Genomic DNA, 17,233 nt, shown 5'->3' on the forward strand with positions numbered 1-17,233 from the left:
ACTGCCCAGTAGCTGCAAAACCATTCTTTTCAGATGGGAAGGGAAAGCTGATAGGAAGTGTAGTCACAAAAGGTTGCAAGAAGTCCCGTGGGGGACTGTGGGATTCCACAATCATCAGGATGAGGGGTGAACACAAATCGTGGTCAGTCACAACAAACAGGTCTAGATTTCCAGGTCAAGGTTGCTCATGGTAAGTGCTGGTCACCACAGACATTATTTCCAGCACAGACCCAGCTTTCAGGCTGCTCTGAATAGGCAGTGTACTGAGAGCCCCACCCATCACTGCAGCTGGACCTTGTCAGGGAGATGCAGCTAGGTCAAAGCTGGAACACCTGTTCCTTCTGACCAGCCTCTCTGACCTACGGCATTCTTCCTTCTGAGTCTGTACTCTGGCCAAACATTGCTGTTGTGGATCTGAGGCAGGCACCTCAACTTCATCGGCCTCGGAGGCTTCATCAGGAGGAGGATGGGAAGGAAGCAGAGGGGCCTGCTAGCCTGTCAGTTCTGGCTTTGCTGAGTCGACCAGAATTTCAACCTGCTCCACCTGCTCTGGGTTCTCATCTGAGGAATCCTCCATGACCCTCATGGGAGTCATCACGCCTATCTAGATACCTACACATAGCTACACACGTGGACAGATGTGTTGGTACTCCTCCATGAAAAAAGAAGAACCCACAATTCTCTCTGAAATAACTTGAAACTGACAAACCTAATTGGCACCCATCATTGTTTATTCCACATTTAACAAAAATCAGACTTTGCTTTAGAGTTTTGATGCAACAGAATATTTCAAATAATAACACAAATGAAAATGGCATGGACAAAAATGATGGGACCCTGAACCTAATATTTTGTTGCACAACCTTTAGAGGCAATCACTGCAAACAAGCAATTCCTGTAGCTCTCAATGGGACTTCTGCACCTGTCAACAGGTAGTTTGGCCCACTCTTCCGGAGCAAACTGCTCCAGCTGGGTCAGGTTTGAAGGGTGCCTTCTCCAGACTGCATGTTTCAGTTCTTTCCATAGATGTTCGATAGGATTCAAGTCAGGGCTCATAGAAGGCCTCTCCAGAATAGTCCAATGTTTTGTTCTTAGCCATTCTTGGGTACTTTTAACTGTGTGTTTTGGGTGATTATCCCGTTGGAGGATCCATGACCTGCAACTGAGACAGAGCTTTCTGACACTGGGCAGTATGTTTCGCTCCAGAATGTCTTGATAGTCTTGAGATTTCATTGTTCCCTGCACAGACTCAAGGCACCCCATGCCAGATGCAGCAAAGCAGCCCCAAAACATAACCGGGCCTCCTCCATGTTTCACAGTAGGTATGGTGTTCTTTTCTTTGAAAGCTTCATTTTTTTCATCTGGGGATATAAAGCTGATGTGACTTGCCATAAAGCTCCAGTTTTATCATTTTAAAAAAGCCAGACTGGAATTTGCTAAAATGTATATTGACAAGCCACAATGCTTCTGGGAGAATGTCCTTTGGACAAATGAGACAAAACTGGAGCTTTGGGCAAGTCACGTCAGCTCTATGTTCACAGATGATGGTTCTTTTCATGAGTAAGACTTAGGGAGCAAATATCCCCACCCTGGAAAGGAGGTTGGGCCCCCTTTCCTAACCTATATGTCGGCGGGGGGGGAGAACTTGCCAGGTGGAGGGAGCAAGGGATCAGGGATGCTTCCACATGACTATACAGCTTGACAGTCTGACACAGGATGGGGCGTGGTGGCGTCCCTGTAGCCTAGCAACTCCATAGCCACATAGCTGACAGGAGGGGAGGGACTGGTTTCTAAGAGGCTGCCAGCGAGAAGTGCTGAAGGCATGGAGCAGCTATGTCCTCAGGTGCGTCTGCATTTGGGCGTAACAGCAGGAAGAGAGCTGGTCTTGTGGTAGCAAGCATGACTTGCCCCCTTAAGCTAAGCAGGGTCCGCCCTGGTTGCATACGAAAGGGAGACTAGAAGTGTGAACACTATAAGATATTCCCCTTGGGGGATGGAGCCGCTCTGGGAAGAGCATCTAGGCTCCAAGTTCCCTTCCTGGCATCTCCAAGATAGGGCTGAGAGAGATTCCTGTCTGCAACCTTGGAGAAGCCGCTGCCAGTTTGTGCAGACAATACTGAGTGAGATGGACCTGTGTCTGACTCAGTATATGGCAGCTTCCTATGTTCCTATCTTTAGCCATGTTTAACTTCAGTTAGCTGTTACGTCTGAATGTGGCCTATATTTTCTCCCATCAACTTCATATGTTCACAACTTTGCCTGACCTCAGCAACAAAGTGCAAATAAACCAATGTCTCTGTGGGACTGAAGCTGAGAGAATGGTCTATTGGAAGCAATAGAAAGTCTCCAATGAACGTCACTTATTGTCAGTGCTGACTCCTCATGTTTCTCTCTAAGCATGTGCAAACTTCTGTAAAGCAGATAAATAGCCTTGGAAGGCAGCCTCGGTTTGGTTTATGGTCAGAACTTCTTTGCATATGTGTACTATGAAGGTGGCTTTCCATAGGTCCATAAAATGAGAAGAGATGAGCCTTGTAATCTTTGCTTCCTTTTTTGGTTGTGTCAGAGAAGCTGGTAGAGTTTCAGCAAACCCCATGAACTGTAACACCAACTGTAATCTGTGCATGTAAAATATATATAACCTCACAAATGGACTTGTCTTGGATCCTTTCTGAATAGCTCTTCAAAAAGAAACTAGATTCACCTGCCCTGTTCAGTGTTCAGAAGTATTCCATTTAATGAGTTTTAAGTGATTATATTTTGGATGTATTAAGAAAAAATTCAACTTGCAAGACACAATTGGGTAGAACACTTTAATAATTGAGTCCCTGCAGGAGGCAGGATCATATTACTATATCTTCAGAGAACAGAGGAATGAAAGTAGTATTGGGATATATCTTATGCTTTCTAATTTGAAGATCACAAGTTGCTTTATAGTTGTAAAATATATGTAGATAGCAGTGTTGGTCCGTTGGGGGGGGGAAGCCAAAAGCCACATTACTTGATTACAATCAAGTAATATCTTTATTGGGACTAACCAAAATGACACACAATCTTTCATGTTCTCCAGAATTCTTCATCAGGCTGGATGTTAAGCAAGGCCAAAAGTGGGGAAGGTGGTTGGATGTGATGAAATAGTTCTAAAACCCTGAAGTTTATAACTCATTTTAAGAAAACAAAGTTCAGCGCTTACTCTGTCTACATCATGTTTTCTAAGAAACATTCAACAGCCATTGTGGACACTGCTTTTGAAGTCCTAGGTGCAGCCTGAGATTGTGTCAAAACCATCTATAGAACATTTTGTGCCCTTTTTGATTGTGAATGAGTCAGTGATTACTTTATTATCACAGTTGTCAGAACAGTGTACTGATATTGGCTCTAGAACAGAATATCTCAACATTTTCTTCCTTTTCTTACAGCTACTCATCTCTTGAATTCATGGGTTTTCTTGTTCCCCATCAATGAAGGAAGTGGCTCTTCATGGGCAAAGGCCTGCTTTGTTGAGACAACAAGGATGTTAAAGGTAAAAAGAAGTAAACACTCCCATGCTTCATTCATTATCTCTGCGATTGGAATAGAAATGTGGCATAGAACGTTGACGAGCAGATCAATAGGGAATCGGACATGAAGATAAAGTATCATATAATGGAGTTTGCAAAAGATTCCTGACACTGGCAAAATATGCAAATATCAATATTATACAAAGATTCATGCCAGTTCCAGCAGGTACATTTAGTCCAGAATTCTGTTTCCAGCAGTGGCCAGACATAGCCTCAGGAAAGTTCACTATCAGAACACAAGGACAATTGGATTTCCCTGTTCCCCCACCACCTAACTTTTAAGAGGTATACTGCCTCTGAATTCTCATACTGTACATACACCCACCCTTCTAGTATCATGGAACTCAAGCAGGTATACATGGGGCTTCTCTGGTGGTTAACCAGTGTAGCTTCGGCAAGGTGGCTGCATTAGGTGGCATCAAACCATGTCCAGGGACCCTAAATAGAGGTTTCATTTAGCTACCATGGTTGCTAGGTGGGGCTTGTGCAGGGGCAGTTCTAGGTCTTAGGATGCTTGAGTGAGGCACCAGGTTTTTAAAGTGCCATAGGGTGATGGGAGAAGGCTGCCAGTGGCAGCTTCTCTTCATCATTCCATGCACCTTTCAAACCAAGCCTGCAGGGAGTCTCTGATATTGCCTGCAGAGGTCTCTGATTTGGCCTCCACAGGCTTTAAAGGCAGCAAAGAGGGTGGCATCTGACATTCTTCCCTCCACTGCAGCTGTCTTTGATTCTCCCTACTGCATGAACATCCCTCCATTGCCATTCCCATCTCACTTTAGGTGGTGGTGGTGGTAGCAGCAGTGGCAGTAGCAGCTGTCATTCTTCCTCCATTCTTGTCCTGTTCTCCCTGCCTTTTGAAAAGGTATCAGATGGGGCAATGAGTGGAAATAAGTGCACTTTCTTTCTCTCTGTTCCCTGCTCCCTGGCTTGCAAGGATCAAATGAGCAAGACAGGAGGAGGAAGAGCAATGCATTGGGTGTTGTTGTTACTACTAGTAGGTAGGGGCAGTCATTTGGCAATTTAATAGTGTGGTGTGATGCTGGATATAACAGGATAGCAGAGATGGCTAAACCACTGCTTGAGGATACTGCCTCATTGCATCTCATTAGTGGGCTTTGCATATGTGGATTTGGGATAGACAAGCTAAGAGGAGCTTTGGATGGGTGGAACTGAGGGAAGATATTATTTGAGCTTGTCAAAGTGGATGGTATTGTGGCACTCTCATTTTGTAGAGTTTTCAGCCACCTAATCAATTGCAGAAAAACACCAAACAAGCAGACACCACACAGCCAAATATGCTTAGTTGTTCTTATACTACTTGTGGAATTAATTATGCCACTAAAGCTGTTATGTTCCTTCTCTTTGTATTTAATGTGTGTTCTAAAAAATGAATTAAATTTAGACTCTGAAATGTGATATTTTTTCAGTGAAGCCAAATGATCCAGTGACTGGCAAATGCTTCCCTTGTTTTCAATAATAATGTACTTTGTGTCAAGGAGTATATTTTCAAGTAGGATTTCTGGGGTGACTAAATTATAGCCAGCATTCTGTAAACAAATACACTTATTAGGCAAACTGTATGTGGCGTAGTGCCAAATGTAACAGCTGAAATATATCAGCTTTGGCAAAGCTATCATGTGGAGGAGCCAGCAGAATGTCAGTGCTTGTACAAGGAAACCTTTACCAAACAAAGCCAGGGTCTGCAAGAACTGGCAGTCTGTTCTCCTTTGTAATTCTAGGTGGCTTTTGTGAGATTCTGGTAAACCTTTTCACTCAGTATGCTGATAAGAGGTTCAGTTAATGGAAGGCAGATGTCAAACAAAAATCAATGCATAGTGTGGAACCAGTGTGCAATGCATTCCTGGCAGTAATCTGCAATTTGGATTCTTTACTGGCCTTCAGAAGAGTCCTTAAAACCTATCTGTTTGGCCTGGCCTTCCAGGGTTTTTAAATAGTTGTAATTGGTTTTAATGTTGTAACCTGGTTTTCAGGGTTTTTAAAAATTGTTGTGATTGTTTAATTGTCATTTTATGATGTTTTAATTCTTAATTGTTCTATAATTTTTGTTTTAATTGTTAACTGATTTTAATGGTTTTGTTTTAATTGGAAACTGCCCTGAGACATTTTTGAAGGGTGGTAGAAAAATTGAATAAATAAATTTTGATTTATTTATAAATATACTGCAAGGCAATGTTATCAGAGCCAAGAAAGGAAGGCAGTGAATAGTAAATTGGAATAAAACAGAGTTGGAGGATGTGACAGGCTTGTTCACTAACAGGAGGAAATTTTAGTAGTAGATTTGGGAATTAGTAGTGTAGTATATCGTGCAGTGGGAAAATGCTTGACTAACAAGCAGAAGGTTGCCGGTTTGAATCCCCGCTGGTATGTTTCCCAGACTGTGGGAAACACCTATATCGGGCAGCAATGACATAGGAAGATACTGAAAGGCATCATCTCACACTGCTTGGGAGGAGGCAATGGTAAACCCCTTCTGTATTCTACCAAAAGAAAACCACAGGGATCTGTGGGAGTCAAATCAACTTGATGGCATGCTTTACCTTTAGTAGTAGATTTAGGCACTTCAGACCAATCTGTGTGGAGATTCCTTCTATGTGGCAAGCTTTTCTTTTGGATGGACCTGCAATGCAGAGAAGCTTAAGGTGAAGATTTATGTGACATTTTAAGTGTGGTGGAAGTGAAACCCATAAAACGCTTGTTTTCCATGTCTCAAATATTTATCATATTATACCACTTGATATGTGTATCCCTTAGTGGTATACATAATTTAAAATACAACAAATATAAAACAAGATAAAATTATTAAACAATTTTACAGTATAAAACAAGCAGTTAATTAATTAAAAGCCTTAGAAAACAGGTGCATCTTAAAGATCATTTTAAAAACAAACCAGAGATAGAGAAATGCTTATTTTGACAGGAGTGTATTCCAGAGCCTTGGGGCAGCCATAGAGAAGGCCTTGTCCCAGGTAACCTCCAAACAAGCTGGTAGCAACCGTAACCGGATGACCATCTCCCCAGATGATCTTAAAATATAGGAGGGCTCATGACAAAGGAGGCACTCTCTTAAATACCCTGGACCCAAGCTGTTAAGGACTTTGTAGGTAATAACCAGCACAAACATGACATTTCCACCACTTAAAATATCACTTATATCTTCCCTCCCAGTGTTGGGGTGACACTGAAATAAGAATTTTGAGTAAAATTAAAATACTTATCAGAATTTTTTTTCTGAGGTTAGAAGTGGTGGTCCACATATCTCTAACTAAACACAGTATGAGAGAATGCCCATCTTGCTAGAATAAGGACTCCAAATGTATGTAGATATGCTTTTATGAGGAGATAAAAGAAGTCAATTCAGTACATTTTATTTTGGAAGCACGTGATATTTAACTGATTTAGTAGTCTCCTGAGAAGCCAGATATGCCATTGGAATTTTGATTTGATTGATTAAGTGCCATCAATTTGATGTCGACTTTTAGCGACCACATAGATAGATTCTCTCCAGGATGATCTGTCTTCAACTTGATGTTTAAGGTATCTCAGTGGTGCATTCATTGTTTTTGTAATCGAGTCCATCCACCTTGCTGCTGGTAGTCCTCTTCTTCTCTTTCCTTCAACCTTCCCGAGCATTGTGGACTTCTCAAGGGAGCAGGGTCTTCACATGATGTGTCCAAAGTATGATAGTCCGATAGTGTCCCAAGTATGAAAGTTTGAGCCTGGTCATTTGTGCCTTGAGTGAAAATTCTCGATTGATTTGTTCTATGATCTAGTTGTTTGCTTTTCTGGCTGTCTATGGTATCCGCAAAAGTCTTCTTCAGCACCAAAGCTCAAAAGCATCAATACTTTTTCTATCTTGCTTCTTCAAAGTCCAGCTTTCACATCCATAAATTGTCACGGAAAAACCATTGTCCAAACAATTCTAATCTTTGTAGGTATAGACTTGTCACGGCAGCTAAATATCCTTTCCAAGGCCTTCATTGCAACCCTACCAAGTGCTTCTCTGCAGTGTATTTCTTGACTGCTGGATCCTTTACTGTTGATGGTCATCCTAAAAGGAAGAAGCTATTCACTACTCCACTGTCTTCATTATCAATTCTTAGGCTGGTTACTGTACCCGTTGTAGTCAGTTTCATCTTCTTTACATTTAGTCGTAGTACCATTTTTTCATGGTTCTCCTTGACTTTCATTACTAGAGCTCGCAGATCATCCGCATGCTCATCTATCAGAGTGGTGTCATCAGCATAGTGCAAGTTATTTATTTATTTATTTATTTATTTATTTATTTATTTATTTATTTATTTATTTATTTATTTTTGCATTTTTGCATTTTTATACCGCCTTTCGTTAAAATATAGCCCCAAGGCGGTTTACAAAAGTTAAAAACATACAATAAAAACACAATAAAAACAACATGCAAGAGTATAAAAACATATAAAAACAGGCATAAAACAATACAAGAAATAAAAACACCCAGAAGCAGCAGTAAAAACGATTATGTAAAAGCCTGGGTAAAAAGCCAAGTCTTTACAAGCTTTCTAAAAGCCATGATGGAGTCCGAGGAGCGAATGACCACTGGGAGAGCATTCCAGAGTCTGGGGGCAGCAACAGAGAAGGCCCTGTCCCGAGTGCACGACAGCCGGGCCTCTCTCATTGTCGGCACCTGGAGCAGGGCCCCCTCAGATGTCCTCGTCAAGCGGGCAGCAACCCTTGGGAGCAGGCGGTCCCTCAAATACCCTGGGCCCAAACCGTTTAGGGCTTTAAAGGTCAAAACCAGCACCTTGAATTGGACCCGGAAACAAACCGGTAGCCAGTGCAGCTCTTTCAAAATGGGGGTGATATGTTCCCAACGGGCAGCTCTGGATAACACCCTCGCTGCCGCGTTTTGCACTAGCTGCAGTTTCCGGATATTCTTCAAGGGCAGCCCCACGTAGAGCGCGTTACAGTAATCCAGCCGCGACGTGACTAAGGCGTGGGTTGATGTCTCTTCCTCCAACTTTAAAACCACACTCATCATCTTCCAGTCCAGCTTCTCTCAGTGTATGTTCAGCATATGTTGGATAAATAAGGAGAAAGTATACAGCCTTGTCTTACTCCTTTGCTAATCTGGAATCAGTCTGTTTCGCCATGTTCTGTCAGGACTGTGGCTTCCTGGCCTGTGTACAGGTTTCTCATGAGAACAATGAGATGTTCTGGGACATCCATTTTCCTACGGATTTTCCAAGGCTTTACATGGTTGATGCAATCGAAGGCTTTTCTGTAGACAATAAAGCACATATTGACTTCTTTTTGGTATTCTTTGGCTTTCTCAGTTATCCAGCATGCATCAGCAATGATGTCTCTTGTTCCTCTGCCTTTTTGGAAACCAGCATGAACATCTGGCATTGCCCTTTCCACATAGGGCTCCAATATGCATTGGATGATCCTGAGCATTATTTTGCTAATATGTGAAAATAAGGATATTATGTGATGATTTGCACAATCTTTTGAGTCTCCTTTTTTGGGTATGGGTATGTATACGGACCTCTTCCAATCTTTTGGCCACTGTGTCATTCTCTAAATTTGCTGGCATGTGCAAATTTAGGTTAGAGCCTTGATTGATTCTTCTGTTGCTTGCCATATTTCTATAGTTATTCCATCAATTCCCGTAGCCTTCCAACCAGGTAATGACCGGAGTGCTGATCTAATTTCATTTTCCCTTACTAGGGGTTCTTGCAAGGAGGGAATATCTTCTAGGATGTTGACGTCCCTGCTGTACAGATTTTAAGTACACTCCTTCCATCTCTGTTTGATCTTCTCTGGATCAGTTACTGTCTATCCTTTGGCATCCCTTAACATAGCAATTCAAGGTTGGAACCCCCTTATGAGTTCAGAGAACTTTTGGAAAACTTGCCTTGTTTTTCCATGTCTATTTCCATCCTCAAGGTCTTTTCAGATGTCATTGTAATACTGCTCTTTGTTCCTTCAAACAGAGCCAACTTCTGAAATGCCCTATTAAGTTCCTTCCTGAGGTCTTTATCTTTCTTGACTTTGGCTTCTCTCCTCTTCTTGGCAATTTCCATCCTCTGTTCAGACATCCATTTTGATTTCTTCTGTTTCTTGGTCTTTGACAGTCTCTTTTCACATTCATCACTAACAACCTCATCGACTTCATTCCACAGTTCATCTGGTTCCCTACCAATTAGGTTCAGAACTTCACAACAGTTCCTGATGTTCTTCTTGAAAATGGTGGGTACATTCTCAAGATCATATCATATAAACTTTGTTCTTCTGCTTTAGCTTGACTTGGAACTTGCGCATGAACAGTTAGTGATCTATTCCACAATATGCCCCTTGCCACATCTTCGCTGTTATATCTGAGCTCTTCCACCTCCTTGCACCAATAATGTAATCAATTTTATTTCTGTGTACTTCTGGGCACTGTTTGGGTTGTATGAAGAATGTGTTAGCAATGAAGAGATCATTGAATTGGCGGAAACTAAGAAGTTGTTCTGCTTCGTTTCTGTTTCCTAGGCCATACAGTCTGACCGTATTTTCCTCTTTTACCATTTCCAACATGGGCATTCCAGTCGCCAACCACCAGCATCACATCTGGCTTGCATGTTCTGTTAATTTCATACTGGACTTGAGCATAAAACTCATCAACTTCCTCTTCTTCTGCATCAGTTGTTGGGGCACAGACTTGAAGAACTGTCATGTTAAAGGGTTGCTCACAAATCTAATTGATATTAGTCGGTCACTGACCGCATTGTACCCAAGTACTGACATTGCTATATCCTTCCTGACTATGAAAGCTACACCGTTCCTTCTTTGGTTTTTGTGTCCTGCGTAGTAAATGGTATGATTTCCTGACTGAAAGTGTCCCATTCCAGTCCATTTTAATTCACTGATGCCCAAGATGTCAATCTGTAGTCAATTCATTTCATCTTTCACTGTGTTGTGCGTTCCCATATTTATGCTTCTTACATTCCTCATTTCTGTTCTAATTCTGTCTTCACAGCTTCAGATTTGCTTTTCCCGCATGGCAACATCAGCCACTAGATGTCCAAAAGGCTTTAATCTAACGGTGTCTTAAACACCATCCTCGGTTCTTTCTCAGTAGCATGTTGAGTACCATCCAACCTGAGGGGCACATCATCTGGCGCTACATAAACAATCATTCTTTGTCTAACCTTGTGGTTTTCTTGGTAAAATACAGGAGTGGTTTACCATTGCCTCCTCCCACACAGTATTAAATGATCTCATTGTCATTGTCACTGAAGTGATCGTCTGCCTACAGCAGCTTCCTGTATCACTGCTGCCCAATATACGTGCTTGCTTGCTTTAGCTGGGCATCTGCTAAATCATTTTAGGCTAATTTAAATATGATATGAAGCTGTATGGAAAGCTATTACTGATTTAGATGTTATATACAACTGTCATCTTATTTATAAGGTGTCTATTGCATGATCTAGAAATTTACATCAATACAGTTTTCATTGCCGCTAATATTTAAATCATTTAAGTCACTTGAGCATTTGAATTTACATGATGACAATTCACATTTTTACTGCTGATTTAATTGGCGGGGGGAGGTCTATTATAAAGGTGCTTCCTTCATTTAGTTATTTGTTCAAGTGCAGTCTCTTTGTACTTAATCTTGGGTGGTTCTGTCTCTGTGTGTGTGTGTGTGTGTGTGTGTGTGTGTGTGTGTTGTAAGTATAAGATGAGATATTTGGAAGAAATATGTTATATGAAATGAATATGGTTACAATCCTGCACATTATCACCCACGTTGGCATCTTATTCTTACCAGTAAGATAACCATGGGAATTATAGTCTTTTAGGCTATAATGTTAACATACTTTAAAGAACAACCTTGCAAAGGCCCCTTTAGTAAAAGAGGCTGTGAATGGTGTTGAATCTTTTGGGGGTTTTAAAATATTGCTCTCTACCCTACCTCATCCATCCCCATTCTTGGAGTGTCCGGCCATTGCTTGATCTGCTGCGATATTACAGTTGGTCTCTCTTGTTCTTGCAGAAGTGTCCCCAAGTTACCTAGGCTGTGACATGTGAAACAGGCGCATGTTGGCATGTCCCCTCTGGCTACCATTGGTTCAGCTGCTATGATGCCGCAGAGAGTCTTCCAAGCCAACTGGCTGCTTAGGATAAGTGAAGAAAAACCTGAATTCTGGAAATTAGAGGGCCACCAAACTCTAATATTTAAATACAGTTTTAAAAAAAATCAAAGAAGCATATTTCAGAGTAATAACTTAAAATCTGTTAAGCAGTTTGAAGTAGAAAATAGGGGAATTATGGAAATGTGTTTGAATTCCCACAGCTCAGAGAAAGTATTATAAGCCCCAAGGAATAAGGGATCAGGTGTTGTGTACTGTAACATGCCTTTTGATCTCTATATATCACTTTTATCTTTTTCTGAATTAATTCACACAAACATGCTGTGGTTTGGGCTCCGAGAAAAGTTTAATTAGAAAGATGTTGTACAGATTAGCCACACTGTGATAATATGTACCAGCTGAAATCATTAATATATCATTTTTACAGAGGGAAAAATACTAATCATTTTGCTATATGCCTTTCCAAAGGATGGGTGATATAATTGTGTATATATAAACCATGAGATTAATATAATTGTCCATAATGATGTGGTACTGGACAAAAAGTGAACTTTTTCATTGGGGATAACCAATATTACTTTGAATAAAGTGTGCCATCAAGTCAGTTCCGACTCCTGGCTCCCACAGAGCCCTGTGGTTTTCTTTGGCAGAATACAGGAGGGGTTTACCACTGCCTCCTCCCACGCAGTATAAGATGATGCCTTTCAGCATCTTCCTATATCACTGCTGCCTGATATAGATGTTTCCCATAGTCTGGGAAACATACCAGCGGGGATTCGAACCTGCAACCTTCTGCTTGTTAGTCAAGCATTTCCCTGCTGCCCCACTTAAGGTGGCTATGACTTTGAATACAAGCCATTAATATATAGGTCCAATTTGTGCTTTAAGAACAAAAGTTAGAATTCATGTTTTACAATTATTTGAGATAACAAAGTGATAAAATATGTCCCTAATGCTCCTGCAACAACCAGGGACTTATTTTAGGAACATAGGAAGCTATCTTATATTGAGTGAGACCATTGCTTCATCTAGCTCAATATCATTTGCACCTAACTGGCAACGGCTCTCCAAGGTTTCAGGCATGAAACCCAGCCCTACCTGGAGATTCCAGCGATTGAACGTACAACCTTCTGCATGCAAGCAGATGCTCTACCACTGAGCTATGGGCCTCATCCCCTAGGGGGAATATTTTACAACACAGGGTGCTCACTTGTAGTCATGTTTCCCCCAGGCAAAGAGGGGCAGAAGACTTGCTCTAAGATTCTTGTCTATAAAAAGAGAAAAGGATTCCGCAAACTAGGGATGTGCACAAAACTGGAAATCCTGGTTCAGTTAAAATTTGAACTGAACTGGAAGGCTCGGCTCGATTGAGCTGCCCCCGTTTCAGTCTGACCATCAAGCCCCTTTGAGCATACTCACTAACTAGCTTGAGGGGCAAACATGTAACGATGAATCCAGCAAGGATTCCGCTTTACAAGTGTATGGATTTTGCAATAGTAATTCTAGAGGGTGGGGAGAGAAAGGGAAAAGTTTTTATTTACTTTAAGAAAATGTAAGCTGATGGTGGCAATGATGGCAGCAGGGGGAGAATGTGAAAAATGCTTTCATTTACCTTAAACTGTAAGCTGATGGTGGCGGCTGCCCAGATGGTGGTGGTCATGCCTGGTGATCCACCACCAATTGCAGTGGGGGATGGCGGCCGTGGCCAGACCCCATTACAGTGAAGGCCCGTGTCTGCCCAAAGGCCATTTGACTATTACTGTTGTCAAATCCCTGTACTTGTAAAGGGGAATCTTTTCCTGATTCCCCTTTACAATTATGCCTCTTGAGCCTGCTCATGGGTCTGGGCTTTGAACTGGCGGTGGCTTGGCTCTAACTCGGGCCAGCCCCATTTTTCAAGGGTCCAGTTCAGCATGGGGGTGAGCCTTTGAACCTGCTCAGTTTGTCCTTGAGCCGGCTTGACCTCGAGCCTGTTCATACATCCCTACATACAACCTGCTTTTTCTTTTGCACTGGCTCCATGTTGGGAATGCACGAGCAGCTACATGCACTTAGGGCTCATTCCAGTCTGCATAAAGCGGCCCATAGAAGAGCCACTTACATGTTTGTCTCGTGCATTGTGCTATGCTTAGTACTATCAAGGTTTAATTTTCTATATCTGCTATTAAGCAAATGAATAGACCATTTTTAAGCATGAAGTCGTTTAGCCTAAAACTCACTCTTGTAGTACTGTAAAAAGAAATTATGTACACAATGGGACCTGTGAAATGAGGGGCAAATTTTTAATGAATATAAAAAAATTACAGGTGATTATAATTTTATACACTCTCCCTTTTCGCTCATTTATCTCATGTAAGTGTAGCTAGGGATGCATCTTGATTCAACAATACAGATTGATGTTTCTCTCTTACAATTCAGTTTGTACAAAACTCACAAAAATACTGCTAATTCATTCTTAAGAACAGCACAGAGGATATAGTACATGTTATTAAAATAACATTGTCTTATACTGGTAAGCTTGCTTCAAGAGGTTTGTCTAGGACCAATCTTTGTCATGTTGTATTTATAGCAATCTTTACCAGAAAGTATAAAACCTTCATTGTGCTTAGATAAAGAATTTGAAGTAGACTCTCTAGTAGCTAGCTATTGCAATTCAGCATGAAGGCTACAATTTATTTCTCTCATGTTGGCTGATAAAGGGCAGTTCTGATATCCAAATGTTGTATATCGCTAGTAAAGAAAGAACTAAAACACACTTTTGGGTATTTTGTGGCCTATCAGAAGTAATTTTTCCACTTCAGGGAGGAGAAAATTTAAAAGAAGGAAAGTAAGAGAAAGCGACAGAACTGAAATTGTTTATACCAGTAAATTGTTCTAATCCCATCTAACCTTTTAAGGTTGAGAGGCATACTTACCATATTATACTTCACTTTGTGAATGTAAACTACATGCTGCAATGAACCAGTTATGCCACAATCTTAGACAGACATAGGACAGGGGGAGAAATGCATGTCTGACCATATCAGTTTAGAAAGCTTTTAATATACCTGTTTACCCCTGCTAACTGAGCAAAGAGGCACCTTTTAAAAGTGATGATTCTCTTTATGTAGCAGGGGGAGAGCAATTGGCCCTATCCATCTCTAGTACAGCATTCCTCCAGTTTCAGTTGCTGGTGTCTATCATGTTTCTTTTTTTTAGATTGTGAAGCCCTTTGGGTAAAAAAAAGGGGGGGGGTTTCAAATGTTTTTTAAAAATTGCCAGCCAACCAAACCATTGGTTGACATACCATGCAAGGTTATATCAGTCCAGTAATGTTGCATGAATACAAATTGCACAACTGTATGCAATTACAAAATTGCATACAAAATTAGGCAGATACAAAACGTGTAGAATGTTATATAAGAGTAAGCCCAGTATTTCAATGGGCTTACTCTTGCACAACATTTGAACAGTTTTTGTGTTTGTGTGACTTGAATGCTGCAGCATGACTGGGCTGACATACCCGTGCATGGTATTTCAGCCATTTTGTCAGATACGTTGGTCATCCCTCATGGCATAAGTGAAAATAAATGTACTTTTTTTGCAGCGGCAGCATGTATTGTTTAATTTTGGTAAAGTGCAATAAAACTTGCTTTTATTAAGCATTTGAACCAGTCTTATTATGGAAAACAGTCTGTTGCAGTTAATAATTTGAAACTTCTGCTTGAGCAGTAATGGTAGAACTAAGTTCAGATCTGCACAGCTTTCAGAAGTGTAGATTCTCTTTAGCATCACCATGAAACTGCAGAGGGAAGTTGCCAAGAAGCGAGGTACCATAAATATGCTTTTGACACCCAGTTATTCTCTTTTTCATCAGAATGAGATGAGGCAGTATAAACCTTGAATGTTTTCTAGAGTCAGTGGCGGACTGGATTAGGCTGAACAAATGCCATCTTAATCCATACAAGTTAATGGGGGTCTGACAGATTTGGAAGCTGGTGGTTTGTCTGTTGTGGCCAGAATCACTCTCCCAAGGGGTCAGGTGTTCAGCTCTGATACTACTAGATCCACTGCAAGATAAGAATGTGCAAGCCAGCTTTCTTCAAGCCGGGCTCGATATTGATCCGGCCTGGTTTGAGCGGTCCAAATTTGAACTGGCCCGGCCCCCAGTTCAAAAAACTGGTTCATGGACTGGCACGGGTATACTTGTAAAGAGGAATCCTTGAGGATTCCCCTTTACAAGTAAAGGGCATCCATAATACTAATAAGAACTTAAGAACATAAGAACAGCCCTGCTGGATCAGGCCCAAGGCCCATCTAGTCCAGCATGCTGTTTCTCACAGTGGCCCAACAGATGTTGCTGGAAGCCACAAGCAGGAGTTGAGGGCATGCCCTCTCTCCTGCCATTTCTCCCCTGCAACTGGTTCTCAGAGCCATCCTGCCTTTTGAAACTGGAGGTGGCCCACAGCCCTCCGACTAGTAGCCATTGATGGACCTCTCCTCCATAAAGTTATCCAAACCCCTCTTAAAGCCATCCAGGTTTTGGGCTGTCACTACGTCCTGTGGCAGAGAGTTCCACAAGTGGATCACGTGTTGTGTGAAAAAGTACTTCCGTTTGTTGGTCCTAGACCTCCTGGCAATCAATTTCATGGAGTGACCCCTGGTTCTAGTGTTATGTGAGAGGGAAAAGAATTTCGCTCTCTCCAAATTCTCCAGACCATGCATGATTTTGTAGACCTCTATCAGGTCTCTCCGCAGTCGTCTTTTTCTAAGCTAAAAAGCCCCAGGTGTTGTAGTCTTGCCTCATAAGAAAGGTGCTCTAGGCCCCTGATCATCTTGGTTGCCCTCTTCTGCACCTTTTGCAGTTCAACAATATCCTTTTTAAGATGTGGTGACCAGAATTGTACGCAGTACTCCAAGTGTGGTCGCACCATAGTTTTGTATATGGGCATTATAATATTAGCCGTTTTATTTTCAATCCCCTTTCTAATGATCCCTAGCATTGAATTTGCCTTTTTCACAGCTGCCGCACATTGAGTCGACACTTTCAACGAGCTGTCCACCACGACCCCAAGATCCCTCTCCTGGTCAGTCACCGACAGCTCGGATCCCATCAGCATATACTTTCAGTATATGCTTTCAGTTTTTCCAGACAGTTTAGAACATCATCCCTTGTCACTTCTATCCGACTCAGCTCTCTGGCCTCCATCCCTAAAAACCCTGGTTCAGGAACAGGTATATGCTCAGTATCCTCTGCCGTGAAGACAGATGCAAAGAACTTATTTAGCTTCTCTGCAACCTCCATATCCTCCTTAATAATCCCTTTCACTCTGTCATTGTCTAATGGCCCAACCGCCTCCCTGGCAGGTTTCCTGCTTCTGATGTTTTTGTTATTCCCCTTGATACTTTTGGCTAAATGTTCCTCAAACTCTCTTTTTGCCTCCCTTATTGTCACCTTGCATTTCTTTTGCAAGAGTTTGTGTTCCTTTCTGTTCTCTTCATTTGGACAGGCCTTCCAATTTCGGAAGGAAGTCTTCTTCCCTTTTATGGCTTCTTTGA

At 41.7% G+C, this 17,233-nt stretch overlaps 1 protein-coding gene and 1 long non-coding RNA gene across 8 annotated transcripts in view; one reads left to right on the forward strand and one right to left on the reverse strand.

Annotated features, from left to right (window-relative positions):
• CHRM3 (cholinergic receptor muscarinic 3) overlaps positions 1-17,233 on the forward strand; it is a 417,691-nt gene that overhangs the window by 152,690 nt on the left and 247,768 nt on the right. For 6 of the 7 annotated variants that reach the window (XR_008317318.1, XR_008317317.1, XM_053300799.1 and 3 more), the window contains exon 3: positions 3,420-3,523. The gene's annotated coding sequence lies outside the window, so the exon portion shown is untranslated. Of the gene's footprint in view, positions 1-3,271; positions 3,524-17,233 lie in introns of those variants that run through there. The other variant, XM_053300743.1, reaches the window with a different exon arrangement.
• LOC128346962 (uncharacterized) overlaps positions 2,800-17,233 on the reverse strand; it is a 28,177-nt gene continuing 13,743 nt past the window's right edge. Inside the window, exons 2-3 of the long non-coding RNA XR_008317321.1 lie at positions 6,119-6,198; positions 2,800-3,495 (exon numbers count right to left, since the gene is read on the reverse strand). This is a non-coding gene — a long non-coding RNA (uncharacterized LOC128346962). The remainder of the gene's footprint in view (positions 3,496-6,118; positions 6,199-17,233) is intronic.

The sequence above is a fragment of the Hemicordylus capensis genome, chromosome 1 (genome assembly GCF_027244095.1).
Source record: "Hemicordylus capensis ecotype Gifberg chromosome 1, rHemCap1.1.pri, whole genome shotgun sequence".
NCBI lineage: Eukaryota > Metazoa > Chordata > Lepidosauria > Squamata > Cordylidae > Hemicordylus > Hemicordylus capensis.